At 46.8% G+C, this 14,769-nt stretch overlaps 1 protein-coding gene across 3 annotated transcripts in view; it reads left to right on the top strand.

The window, feature by feature from the left end:
• The first annotated feature begins 13,041 nt into the window (after positions 1–13,041).
• Traf3ip2 (TRAF3 interacting protein 2) overlaps positions 13,042–14,769 on the top strand; it is a 41,934-nt gene continuing 40,206 nt past the window's right edge. The window contains exon 1 of one of the 3 annotated variants that reach the window (XM_050138117.1): positions 13,042–13,184. The gene's annotated coding sequence lies outside the window, so the exon portion shown is untranslated. The remainder of the gene's footprint in view (positions 13,185–14,769) is intronic. The other 2 variants (XM_050138119.1, XM_050138116.1) reach the window with 2 other exon arrangements.

Below are 14,769 nucleotides of genomic sequence, written 5' to 3'. Positions count from 1 at the left end.
AGGGGGATGGAGGAGGGGGATGGAGGAAGGGGATGGAGGAGGGGGATGGAGAAGGAATGATTGACAGTTGCCTTGGGGAAGGAGATGGAGAGGGAATCACAGCTCCCTGGAGGAGGGAGATGGAGGAGGGAGATGGAGGAGGGAATGACTGATAGCTTCCTGAAGGAGGGAGATGGAGGAGGGGGATGGAGGAGGGAGATGGAGAAGGAATGACTGACAGTTGCCTTGGGGAAGGAGATGGAGAGGGAATCACAGCTTCCTGGAGGAGGGAGATGGAGAAGGGAATGGCTGACAGCTTCGTGGAAGAGGGAGATGGAGGAGGGAGATGGAGGACAGAGAGAGGAGGGAGGTGGAGAAGAAATGACTGACAACTTCTTGGAGAAGGGAGATAGAGAGAGAATGGCATGCCTTTGGAGTCAGGATTCAAGACAGCAGGCAGGTTCAGCTCGGGAGGGTGGCAAGCAGCTGGGTGTGAGAGGGGCTGAAGGAAGAGAGTATTCAGAGAACCAAGGCAAATATGATAAGAATTTGGCCAGTATCCAAAGAAGAGATGAGGTAGGGTGGGGGTTATATTTTTGGAATTAGAACTGAGGAGAGCAGGCAGTCTTAGCAGTGAAGTTCTGCAAACAGCCGAAATGAGGGGGCATATACATACATTATCACATTGAGGGGAGAATTATTCCCCCCTCTCCAGCATCTTCAACTGAATCTGCTTTCCTAAGGGGACTGACAAGCCCAACTGGACTCACTCTTAAGTGAGAAGACAAGAGTAAATAGTCTACAGCATAGACTGCCAGTTCTCCACCCAGGGCCCGAGAGAACTCGGCTTCAATTCTTTTGACCCGGAGGAAGTACCTGTCTCTGAAGAGGCCTCAACCAAGGGCCCTAGCACTCCCACAACTGGCTTCTCCTCAGCCGTATCCTCATCCGCATGGATGTCTCTGGTTGGTATTAAATTCTCTGACATTCAAGAAACCCTTAGTAAATGATTAGCATAAAAATTCATCTCATTGCTATGCATGAATATTTTAGTATTATCCACTCTCGTGAGTTGAGTTGTTTCTCCGACGGTATTGACTCAGATCAGATTCAGGTATGCTGGCTGAGCTGTGCACTTATTTAATATTTATTAAGGTGACAGTAGCTAATCTTTAGTGGGCAAAACACCAGACAAAGCACACAGGGCATTTCGTTTACTCTCATAACAGACTCAAGGGCTTCTGGGTACACAGGTGCAGTCTGTGCTGGCAATGAGGGCATGAGAGATTTGGTGGTCCTTCAGGCTACCTTGCTCCTCTGAGCTAGGAAGAAGCCCCAGATCCCACGGTCAGGTGACAGTCAGGCTGATGCATTGTGGTGACCCATGACACAGACACCCCATTTCCTACCCATTGCACAGAGTAAGAAGCAGGAGTGGCAATGTTAAACTTTACAAGGTTGTGTGCAGGCAGGAGATGGTCTATGGTCTTAACCAGGAAGCCTATGTCACATCCAAGCTCTGAACCTGGATGCCGCTCACACAGCATCGCTCCTACCCCCTAGGACTACTGTCTTGACTCAGAAGCACCTAGAAGACACGCATGCACGTATGTACACATGATCCGCCTTACACACTGCATGACATTCTCTACCAACCGTGCATTGAAAAAAAAACATTGCTCAGGCTCTGTGGACAGAGATGTACAGCTGCCAAGCCCAGCTGCTTGGAGTTTTACAATGCGACAAGCAGAGCGCAGGAATGGAGAGCTGTCAGGAAAATGATACCCTAAGGAAATCAGCCCCCTGCATTCTTTTTCCTGGGTGTGAATAGTTCTGATGACAAACCAGAGTCCGGCGTGTGGGACCGGGAGCCAGGGTTTGCTCAATTGGGAGGGTTTAACATAAACTGCCTGGCCACTTAGCCCCCCCCCCACACACACACACCTTGCCTTATACTTCATATCTCCGTGGAGCCCTGCAGATCAGCCTGTCCGTTAAACACACCTCCCTCTAACGCCGGCCTAAAGCTTCTGCCATTTAATGGCATTTCTCCGGTAATGGTTGCCCTACCGGCCATGGCTCCCCTCTGATCCCTCCCCTCTCGCTCCCTGATGTCTGAAAGTCCTTCAGTACGAAACAAAGCCTTTCATTTCATAGAAGGTGATGAGGCTTAAAAAGCAAGCACCCCTTGGAGAGGCAGTCCATTGATTCAAATTCACACCATGGATTTGTATAAATGAGTGATCAGGGCCCCCCTCCCCCACACAGCATATTTCGATGAGGGAAGGGTGGAGGAGGAATTATGAACACCAGAAAAAATCAAGTATTGGAGGAAGGGCACAGCAAAGAAAGACCACGGCTCCCCAAGCCCAACTCTGTGGCTCTGGCGCATGCCCGGTGTCCTGGGTATCTTCCTGAGTGGGAACTGTCCAGCTAGGTGCCAAGGAGATGGTGGCACACAGGGAGTGGGCTGGGAGTTTGATGTATAGCTCAGCAAGCCACTAAGCTCCCTGCTGAGAGCCGCAGAGCCTGCCTTGAAGGCTGCTTTAGGATTTCTTTTTTCATAGCGGTGAAGTACACCTAAGGAAATTCTCTATCTGGCCATGTTTAGGAATGTAGTTCCCAGCACGAGGGTCATTTTCGTGTTGTGCGACCATTGTGACCGTCACCACTGCCATATGTCTCTAAAGCTCTTTTTATCTGAAAAGACTACTCGAGGCACCTCATGTAAGCAGGTCATACAACATGTGTCCTTGTGTGACTGGCTTATATTACCGAGCAGGTGTTCTCTGGTTCATGTATGTTATAGCTTGTGTTGTATCCTCATTCCGTTTGAAGTCTCATCAATATTCAACTCTATACACCACATTACTAATTGTAATGGCGCTGCTATAAATACAAGGGTGTGGATGCCTGCCCAAACTTTAATTCCCAGTTTCTCTGGACACACACACACACACACACACACACACACACACAATGGCTGGATCATATGGTAACTTCAGAAACGAGTGTGCTATAGCCTATAGCTCTATGCCATTTTACTTCCCCAAGAGGTGTGTATAAGAATTCCAAGTTTCGACAAGTAACCATACTATTATTTATTATTTTTAATTGTGGGTTTTTGTCGTTGTTGTTGTTGTTTTCTGGGCCAACATCTCATGTAGCCCAGGCTGGCCTTGAGCTCACCATGGAGCCAAGGCTAGCCTTGAACTCCTGATCCTCTTGCCTCCACCTCCCAGGTGCTAGGATTGTAGGCCCATGTCACTATGCCAAGCTTCATCCTAACGATTTATGTGTACTAAATAAAGCTACCTGTGGGCATATCCAGAAGCCGAGCAATTGTGTGACTCTAACTACAGAAGACAGGACTTACACAAAGGACCACACACCAAAAGGTGACAGAGATCCTCACTGCCCCTGCTCTCTTTTGTCAAGCTTGTCCACCACAGTCCCTGCTGCCTCGCTGCCCTGCCTATTCCTCTACTGGGCTCCATGCCATTTGTTCTCCCTCTTTCTGCCCCCTTTCCAATATGCTTCCCTCGTCTGACCCTCCCACCTATATTCCGCCTCCTTAGGAAGCAGAACCTGGGACCTCTTGGCTATTTTCTTCTGGAGAGCTGCTCTCTGGAATCTCCTTCTCGACTTCATTACAGAGAACCCACCTCTAGAGACCGTCTCTAGAGCCCACCTTACAAGGGTCTCTGACACTCCCATGTGTAAGGCAGGCAATGTGCTTAGAATGGGCTAGTGCTTAATCAGCTTCCGAAACCTCCATTTGTTCTTGGTGCTGACATGGACGAGGACCCTCTCCAGAGCCGGGTGAGCACTGAGCAGAGCCCTAGCTTCTAAATGCATCCTGAAGACTAGCTACTAATAATTTGGTGGTTTTAATAGGAAGCCTTATGTGTGGAGTTTACTCAAGAGACATTGCCCCAAACTTTAGATCCGAGAAACCACAGGAAGCCACCCGGGAGCAGGCAATCTTTGGCTTCTAGAATGCTCCCCTTCAAGTATGCAGTGTTTGGTAAAGGCACCCGTGACCTTGGGTAATGGTTTAACAGGCTATTTTGTACCTTGACAAGCCTGCTGGCCCCAGTATCCCCCTAGTAGGAGAAGGAGATGAAGAATCTGGACTTTGTAGGGGACAGAGGCTCTTCTTCATGTGTACTTGCATCTGGAACAAATTACAGCAATCCCTCTTACCTGAGATTCAGTCACCCGCAGTTATGTGCATCGAATATAGACTGAAAATATAAAATGGAAATTTCCAGAAACAAACGATTCTTCCACTTTAAATTATGCATCAGGGGCTTGTGAGAAGGCTCAGTGGGTAAAGGAGCTTGCTGCCAAGCCTGACGACCCGAGTTTGAGCCCCAGGATCCAGATGGTGAAAGGGCAGTGCCAGCTCTTAAGTGTTGTCCTTCCATCTCCGCTTACAGGCTATGGTACATGTGTGTTTCCCACAGGCACACACATAAACAAAACAAATAAATGTAATTTTAAAAATTACAACTGTGCCTCATCTGAATAGTCTGATGAGGTGCTGGTCTGCCTGTCCCACCTACCTGGGACTCCTCCCTTCGTCCAGCATCCCTTGCTGAATGTTCGACACGCCCATTTGTCACGTAGTAGCCTAGATATCAGATTCTTGTGGTATAGTGTGTCAAGTATGTGGATGAGTTCTTTTGACACTGTGCTAAAAAAAAACTGGCAGGAGCAGCTTAGAGAGGGGAAGGTTATTTAGGAGAAAACCTATCACAGTGGAGAACCCGTCACAGCGGAGAACCTGTCACAGCAGAGAACCCGTCACAGCGGAGAACCCGTCACAGCGGAGAACCCGTCACAGCGGAGAACCCGTCACAGCGGAGAACCCGTCACAGCGGAGAATGCGTCACAGCGGAGAACCCGTCACAGCGGAGAACCTGTCACAGCAGAGAACCCGTCACAGCGGAGAACCCGTCACAGCGGAGAACCCGTCACAGTGGAGAACCCGTCACAGTGGAGAACCGTCACAGCGGAGAAGCATGGCAGCTGGAGCCCTCAGCAGCTGTTCACCTTCTCTCTTGTGTCAGATCCGGGAGCGCAGAGGTGGTGGGGAGGAATATGGGGACAGCTGTAACTCTCAAAGGCCTGACCCCAGTGAACCACTTCAAAAAGCCACACCTCCCACCCCAAAGATCCCACAAGTTCCCCAAACATTATCCCAAGTTCTAAACCAAATGTTCACATAGGTGAGGCTATGAGGGACATTTCCCATTCAAGCCGTCAAATTGAGACATCTTCGTTTTGTGTAACAATGACATCAAAGAACGAAAGTAACAATGTTGATAATTTTATGACAATATGGAGTTACAACTTCTATTTTATTATTCACCATTGTTAATCTCTTACTGTGTCAAGTTTATAAATTAAACAATCATAGATATGTATGCATAGGACAAAACAGTATTTACAGGGCTTGGTGTTCTGTGGTTTCAGGATTTATGAATTTGGTATGTAGCTTTTGTGGGCTAAAGGGGGCTATTCTATACTGAGAAATTTATAAACAACAGACATTTCTTTATCAGAGTTCGGGAGGCAGGAAATTCAAGAATACGGCCCCAGTAGATCTCATGTCTTGCCGAGGGCCTCTCCTCATGGGTAGCACCTTCTCTGTCTCCTCAGATAGTGACAAGGTTAAAGAGGCACACTTCTTTTAGGTCACCAATTTCATTCATGAGAGCTCTGCCCTCAATATCTCTCATTTCCTAACACTCTCTGACAGTTCAGTATCAGGATGTGACTTGAGGAAAGGCACATTCAAATCACGCAGACCTCTTAGGGAGAAAGGATGAGACTCCCAAGACCTCCATTAGGTCCTGAAGGTCCTGATCCAGTTTGCCAACAGGGCAGGAAACAAGCCTGAAGAGGTTGTCATCCAAAGGAAAGAGTCACCTGGACAGGTAGCAACTGGAACCAGGGCCAGGTAGAGACGCAGCATGCAGTGGAGAGACTCAGTGTGCAGTGGAGGGATTCTTGTGCAGTGAAGAGATTCAACATGCAATGGAAGGATTCTCATGCAGTGGAGGGATTCTTGTGCAGTGGAGGGACTCTCATGTGTAGTAAAAGAAAGTGGGCCCTTTGTTCCATCCTGCCTGGCTAGCCTGCTCTATAAATAACCACACCAAAATTGTATTAATTAAATTACTACCTGGCCCATTAGTTCTAGTCTCTTATTGGCTAACTCTAACATCTTGATTCAACCCATTTCTAATAATCTGTATGTCACCACAAGGTCGTGGCTCACTGGGAAAGATTCAGCATGCAGTGGAGAGACTCATGTGCAGTGGAGAGTCTTGTGTGTAGTGGAGAGATTCAGCGTGCAGTGGACGGCACTCAACATGCAGTGGAGGCACTCAGCGTGCAGTGGAGAGACTTGCATGCAGTGGAGAGTCTTGTGTGTAGTGGAAAGACTCAGCATGCAGCGAAGGCCCTCAGCATACAGTGGAGGCACTCAGCATGCAGTGGAGAGACTTACTGTGCAATGAAGAAACTCTGATGCAGTGGACTCTCAGCCTTGTCTAATGACTAATCAGTTGGAATGCTGCATTGCTACCACCTGTCCATCTGAAGGAGACCCAAGAAAGTGTTGAGACATTTCTGCTTGTATGTCCAGCACCCACTATATGTCAGGACTAAGGCCAGTACTGACTGAGGGAGACCAGGGTGAATGCCCAGAGCAGGACAGATACTGGAGGAATGGCCACTCTTCTGTGGGGAGTCATTCAGCCCTTGACTGATGCTCAGGACTCTTTGAACAAGGGCCATTCTAAGAGGACAGCACAATGGCAGCTATCTTCCTTTATATGTGTAGACCTATATAGTTCCCTCAACCTTCTCATGATTGTAGTTGGAGATTTAAAAATGGAAAAATCAGTTCCGTCACAAAAATTAGTCCTTTCTTTCCCCTTGAGCACTAGGTGCCATGATTTGGTTTAGTTTTGTGGGAATGGAGAAAACTGCCTTTATCTGATTGTGTGCAAAATTACCAAGTGTTATAAACAACATTCTATGTCCATTATCCCTCAAATTCATGTGCTGAAATCTTACACCTACTTCATATAACAGCACTAGGAGATAGGGCCTTTGAGAGGCAACTATGTTGTCACAGCAAGATCTTGTGGATGGGACTAGTACCCCTGCAAAGGGGACCGGAGAGCATTTCAGTGCTCCTCTACCATATGGGGACGGATCAATAAGGCTCCTTATGAGCCAGGAATCTGGCTTTCCACCCACACACAATCTTCTAATGGCTTGATTTGGACTTCTAGCCTGAGAACTTTTAAGCAATAAAAGTTTATGGTTTAAGCCACCCACTCTCTTGTACTCTGTCACAGCAACCCTGTGGTGGTTTAAATGAGAATGGTTCCTGGTAGGTTCATATGGTTGAATTTTTGAATACTTAGTCCCCAGTCATGTGCTGTGGAATAATTTTTTTTGTACACTGTGAAAATGTGTCATTCAGATTGGTTTAATAAAGAGCGAACAGCCAAGAGTTAAGCAAGATTTGGGGGACAGAGAGGGCACTGGGAAGAAGAAGGATGGATACACAAAGGAATCAGGAAAGCCGGATGGATAGTACATAGAGGAGGTAGATGATCCTCGGAAAAGCACATAGATTAATAGAGATGTGTTGATAGAGTCCTGCAGCCGTTCAGTCCCAAAGAAGCACACAGAGGTCTACATTAATTATAAACTAGTTGACCTATTAGCTCAGGCTTCTTATTAACTAATTCTCACATCTTACATTAGCCCATAATTCTTGTCTCTGTTAGCCACATGGCTCGGTACCTTATATCAGTGAGGCCCTCTCATCTTGTTTCCTCTGTGACAACTGCAGACTGAATCTTTCCTTTTCCCAGAGTTCTCCTGTCCTCGCCCTGCCTATACTTCCTGCCTGGTTGCCCCATCTATACTTCCTGCCTGGCTACTGACCAATTAACGTTTTATTAAAATACAATTGACAGAATACAGATCATTGTCCCACAGCACTCCCACCATCCCCCTTTAAAAAAAAAAAAAAAACAAGAACTCTGAATCAAATTTCCTGACCATTATCCATAACAACTAGTAACCAACATTCTAAACAAAGGCAAGCATCCATAATCCATTTTTTGGGAATGTGAGTGTAGTTTTCTAGGATATTTCCTGCTGATTGGGGGTGCTGATAATCTTTGAATTCCTGAATGGAATATTCTGTGAGGCTTGATCATCTCAGCCAGCAGTCTTGAAACTGTTATGGATGCAGAACTCAGAGGAAGCTCCAACAGAAGTTCTCTGAAATGTTGGATCATCTGGACCATCTTCTCCTATTGGAGGGTCTTCATGGGGTCTTCCTTGGTCAAACCTGACTTTTCTCAGCCCAAAATAAATCCACAGCCTCTCATTTCCTGTGGAAACAAAAGCAAAACCTCTTCTCCAATGTAGCATACCTTTTGACTTAAATTTTGAAGTCAAGACATTTTCAAAATACATATATTAGATTAATCCAGCAGCATTTATAATCAAATATCTTTTAGCAGCTTTGCTCCTTCCTCAGTCATCAAATAATTTAAAGACAACACAACAGCATACAGTATCCAGATTCTCTGTGCATTTTTATTTTTTGTGGCTTTATTTTAAACTCTATTTCTTTTATTTTATTTTTAATTTTTGGCTTTTTGAGACAGGGTTTCTCTGTGTATCTTTGGCTGTCCTGGAACCTACTCTGTAGACCAGGCTGTCTTGAACTCATAGAGATCTGCCTGCCTCTGCCTCTCAAGTGCTAGGATTAAAAGTGTGTGCCACCAGACCCAACTACTCTCTTTCTTTCTTTTTTATTTTAAAGACTATCATTTTTCTTTTTTTTCCCCAAACCTACATATATTTTTAAATGCACTGTAAACTGTTTAGAGGTTTCTTTTGTCTGAATTTGTCCTATTGTGCATCATATAATCCTTTTTTGACCAGGACCACTTCTTAAAATGGTAAAGCAGCTTGGCTAGGAGTAAGGCTGCTTTGCCTTTTGGCTCCACCCAGTCCATCATGGTAGAAGTCTGTTTACTGCCTCTGAGACTGCCAGATAGGAGCCGTCCTTACCACCTCAACTCTGATAACCAGTTGGCCCATGCTGCCACCAAGTAACTTGCAACATGCTGCCCACAACCCCTATTTAAACGCTCAATAACTGGACCTCCAGAAAGAATCAGAGAAAGTAGTGGCAGCACAGTCCAGGAAGCCATTTCAAAACCACGTAGCTTTTTTTTTTTTTTTTTTTTTTTTTTTGCTACCACTGAATCAGTAAGACTTCTCTTAAAAGAACTGCAGCATGTTGCCAGCAAGCAAAGGCCAATCAGAAAAGAAAAATGTGGCTAAACTTTGTTTTTCAGTGTCTAGAACTCCTTTCCAAGCTTTCTCAGGTTTCATGTGGATGTTGCTGCCCCACGATGGGTGCCATTCTGTTGACAGAGGTTTCTGTCTTGCCCAATCCTACAGCCGTTCAGTCCCAAAAAAGCACACAGAGGTCTACATTAATTATAAACTAGTTGACCTATTACCTCAGGCTTCTTATTAACTAATTCTCACATCTGACATTAGCCCATAATTCTTGTTTGTGTTAGTCACGTGGCTCGGTACCTTACATCAGTGAGGCCCTCTCATCTTGTTTCCTCTGTGGCTGGGTGACAACTGCAGACTGAATCTTTTTTTTTTCCCAGAATTCTCTTGTTCTCATCGTCCTGCCTATACTTCCTGCCAGGCCACTGGCCAATCAGCATTTATTAAAATACAGTTGACAGGATAAAGACCATTGTCCCCACATTGGGAGCCATTTGCTGCCAGGAGTTTCTGTCCCTCCCGGTCCTGCAGCCATTCAGTCCCAAAGGATCACACAGAGGCCTACATTAATTACAAACTGATTGGCCTATTAGCTCAGGCTTCTTATTAATTCTTGTAACTTATATTAGCCCATAATTCTTGTTTCTGTTAGCCATGTAGCTCAATATCTTATATCAGTGAGGCCCTCTCATCTTGCTTCCTCTGCAGCTCAGTGGTGACTGCAGACTGACTCTTTCCTCTTCCCAGAATTCTCCTGTTCTCATCGCCCCACCTATACTTTTTGCCTGGCTACTGTCCAATCAGTGTTTTATTAAAGTACAATCAACAGGGTACAGACCATTGTCCCACAGCACTGAGATTGGTTAATTTAAATTATGAGTGAGCTAAGAATAAGCCTAAGCTACCGGCCAAACTCATAACTAATAAGAAGTCTCTGTGTCATTATTTGGGAGCTGATGAAAGGGACAGAAAAATCTGACTACAGTCATGGAACTATTTGGGAATGCTTAAGAAGTATGGCCTTGTTGGAGGAGGTTTGTCCCTGAGGGTGGGCTTTGAAGTTTCAAAAGACCAGTACCCCACCACCCCTTCACTGTTTCTCTGCTTTCTACCTGCTCATGAAGAGGTAAGTTCTCAGATGTTCCTGCCAACATGACTTTGCTCCACCATCATGGATTCTAACCCTCTGAAACAGTAAGCCCAAATTAAGCACTTTCTTTTCTACATTGCCATGGTAATGGCATCTCCTCACAACAATAGAGATGCAGCCAAGACATACCCTAATTGACAAAGACACAGAAACCCCTAAAACCTGGCCCATATAAATCCTTCCTTTAGGACTTTTTCTAGGAAAGAATAGTTGGCCTATATCTTGACTCCATGATTTGATATTTTCTTCTTTGACAGAAACAATCATGTGTAAACTTGGACCCAACATGACTGACACAGTCATGGCCCCACCCACTCATGGCTTCCTTCTTTCTCTTGAGCATTGTCAAGAGTTGTATAAAGTGAACTGCTTATGCTCCACTCAGACATGTCGGAAACGGAGGCCAGAGCTGAGCAGCTGAGGGAGGAAAGAGACAGCTCTGAGTTTGACTGCTCCACAAATTAGCTATGTGTCCTTCAAAAAGCTACTAGATGTCTCAGAGCCTTGTGTCCCTCGAAGGTACAGGGAGAATAACAGTCACTGCACCTCACAGGACTGCTCTCATGATTAAAAGTGAACAAAGGTCCTCAGGGAAGAACTGCTCTCTGTGGGGCTACATAAGAGTATCTGGATGGTAGTGGGAAGCATCGGGGGACTGGAGGTGTCTATGTCCCAGACCTCAGACATGCCCTTGGTCATCCATATTTCAGCCAAACCTCAGCAGCCATGCTCAGACAGAAGTTTCTTAGTCAGAGAGACGCTGTATAAACAGTTTACATCCATGGGCTGCTTTCCAGAAGGGCCCCCGCAGAGCTCTGAGTGAGGAGCTATTATCCCATTCCCCAAGCTCATGATGGGTTTAGAGAGGAGCGAGCTGAGTAACTGCAGGCAGAGCGTCAGCATCCGGCGTGTGTCCCACAGGCCCTCAAGCCACACGGCTCTCATTTCGTGGAGAACTGGAAGAAAAGGCTGTCTTGACTCTCCTCATGGAAAGGGTTCCAAAGGCAGAACTTTCCGGAAGTACCTCGGAGGCTCTCCCCAGCCCATTTAAGGACTCCCCGTTAGTCTCTCCTCCCGTGGCATTCTTAGCTCCTTTTCAGTTCCCCTAGCATTGGTAGCTGCCTCTCCCCCACAGTGATCCTGGTTTCAGCCATTCCACAAAGAAGTTGTTTTCCCCAAATCCTCTCAAAAGATCTGATAATAATTTTCGAAGCAGAAAATTCAATACCGAAGCCGGGCGGTGGTGGCGCATGCCTTTAATCCCAGCACTTGGGAGGCAGAGGCAGGCGGATCTCTGTGAGTTCGAGGACAGCCTGGCCTACAGAGCGAGTTCCACAACAGCCAGAGCTGCTACACAGAGGAACAACTATCTTGAAAGAAAAGGAAAAGACAAAAGAAAAAAGAAGAAAAGAAAATTCAAGGTCGAGGTAATAAATATTAGAATAACAGCTCTGTGCTGCCTACCAGATCTGGCTCCAGGCATGTCTGACTTGATCATTCAGCGTGCGTGGAGTGATTGTCTACAAGGTCATGGGCAACGCCCTAAATATGCCAACATATATATTGTCAAAAATAATGTCTCATTAACTAATTTCTCAGAGGTTCTTTTCCATGTTAATTCGTAGAAGTAACAAATCCAGCCATTTATTGTTTTAACATCCCCATAGCACTCCATTGTAGAAACGCACCACAATGTACATCACCTTGATCGTAATGTTTTAAAAACAAGCCACATCCTCTTTGCTTATAAAGTGTGGAGCAACCTGCTGCAAGGGTAATACCTGGGTAGACCTGCCATAACCTGGCTGGGGACCTTCTAGGATTTGTCTTCTCCGAGAGGGTGGGGAAGAGAGTCAGTCAAGGACTGGTTCAGTCTGAGACACCTACAGGCGAGCAAGTCCAGCATCTGGGAGGCGGCGAAGAGCCCTGCCGGCTGGCTGGCGACAAGGCTGGGTTCACACCTAGACTGGCTCCCATCACCCTCCAATGCATTGCAAATCACTTGGATTTACATCACCGGCACACACGGCTGCGGTATCATCCTGCCTCTAGTATCCCCCCCTTCGTGGAATAAATTCTGTAGGCCACTGAGTAAACAAGGGGAAATGAAAAATAAACTTAAGATCGTGGGATGAGAAGCAGAGGGTGTGTGTGTACTTCTGCACAAGGCTGTAGGCACAGAATCCTAGCTCCTTAGCTATGGGCAGCAGATCTGTTTTAGAGAGTTAAAGGACACTGTAAAAAAAAAAAAATCCTCTTGCTCCGCATCCCTTCCCATTATAAGGTCCTAGTCTCCTCGCGTGAAGCTGCTAATGATTCAGTCTTCGAGACACCTTCTCAGGCACCGCAGTAACCCCCGAGGCCGGGGCATTCCTCACAGTTTCTTATCTGGGTGGTAAAATCAGGACGCCGCCTAATTGGTTGCTGACTCTCTGGTAAATGAAGGAGGTTTCTGTTTTAAGAAATAAAGAGACTTCTCAGGGGTTGATTCACTGCCCAAGGGGAGCCTGCGGAGCAGAGGCTTCCTCCCCGTAGAGATTTGCATACAGCATCCACTTCCTGCTTCACTGCCTGCCCTACCACTTACCTGGACCTGGAGCGGGCGAGGGAGGTGTGAGCCGCCCGGCCCGAGGTGGAGCCCCAGAGCAGAGCCAGCGACCACCCCCCGGGCCTGCCTGCCTGTCTGTGGCCATCGTAGGTGAGTGATCTATCACACTGGTGCCTGCTTTGACCTCTTTAACCAGTGACGGGGTTTCCAGTCCCCTGCTTTCTCCTTTACCAGAATGTTCCGGCCTCACTTTCCTCCTCCGCCCGCCCTGGTCTCCCCACCTTTACCTTGTTCATCTGGAGACCAGCTTTGAGCTGAGAGAACAACAGAGCTCCAATGAGAAATGTGCCTCTGGTTTAGTGTTTCAGGCAGGCCGAGCAGAGGTTAACTCTTTAATGAGAGGAACACAGGACACCACCGAGCTACTCCAAGTTGTCTCCTCGGGTTTCAAGAAATCAAGCCACATAGTGAGCACAGAGCTAGCCTGGGCTACGTGGCAAGAACCTGTCTTTTAAACAAATCAAAACTGTTTCTCCGAGGAGGGAGCCGCGGTAGCAAGGATTAAGTAATTGGCTTCCAGCCCCAGATGCGTCAGTGACAGAGCCAGAGCGGGAAGGCCAACTCCCAGTTTTTCCCTATCCTGCTTTTATGCTGGGGGAAAAAAAAGAAAGAAAATCAACATCACGTACTTGGGTCAGGAAGTGCTCGACACCCTCGCCCCCACCCTCCTCCATTCCCCTTTGCCAGGCTTTTGCTTGGTCTGGACCGCGCTGGGGGGCACGGGAGTGGGGGGGGGGCTTTTTTTAAGAGCCACCTTCTTGTGACTTCCTAGTTCTCCGCGGCCTCTTAGACTACCGAGACTGTATTTTAAAGGAGTGAGTGAGAGGAGACCAAATTAATAATTTAAAAAGAGGTCAGAAAACTTGGTTCCTTGCTCTCCTTCCACTTTGTGTGGCAATCCTCTTTGGCTCCCAGAAGCCTGGATTTCTTCATCTGCAGAGTGTGTGTGTGTGTGTGTGTGTGTGTGTGTGTGTGTGTGTGTGTGTGTACTAACATGATTATGTCTAAATTCCTCTCTAACAAAACAAGGCCAGCATAGTCCCTGAAGGGTACCATAATGGGTGGTCTTAGAAGACATGTTTTGTTTACTGATTATTACACATATAAATTTCACCTCTGCTACCAGTCCATTAGAAAGGCCTTTGCTTCTCACGTTTTCTTTCCAGGCCCCCCTTCCCGCAGAACCTGGCATGCCATCAAACACCATAGAGGTACTCAGGCTCCTTGAACATAAACTTTAAAAAAGTTTTTCAGGTCCCCTCATCTGCTTTCCAGGCCTAAGGTAAAGCCGCTGTCAGGGCAGGAGCTTGTGGAGGGATGGGGGCTGGAGAGTCAGCTGCAGCTCTGCAGGAGGGCTGCCTAGAATCCAGCCTTCATTTTTGGCTTTAACCACATAGGGGAAAATGGGATTTCTTGAATTTAGCTCATGTCCCATGTGTTCGCGGAGAGTCAAGGCAGGCTCCAGGGTTGGCAGTGGATCCTGCTTCAGAGGCCAGGAGCTGGAGCAAGAAGGCACTCCTGGCCCCGCAGGCAGTGTGTGGGCCTTTAATAGGAGGGGCAAGGGAACAGTGAAACACATCCCAGCACTATGTAAGGCTGGTGACTACGGTTAGACTCATTATTAGATGGCAGGTCTACTGGGTCCTTAACCTTTTCCAAACCATGGCTTGAAAAA

This window comes from Alexandromys fortis, unplaced genomic scaffold (genome assembly GCF_014885135.2).
Source record: "Alexandromys fortis isolate MF-2015 unplaced genomic scaffold, M_Fortis_MF-2015_v1.1 scaffold_14, whole genome shotgun sequence".
NCBI lineage: Eukaryota > Metazoa > Chordata > Mammalia > Rodentia > Cricetidae > Alexandromys > Alexandromys fortis.
The sequence above is the reverse complement of the archived record's forward strand: the minus strand, read 5'-3'. Positions and strand labels throughout refer to the sequence as shown.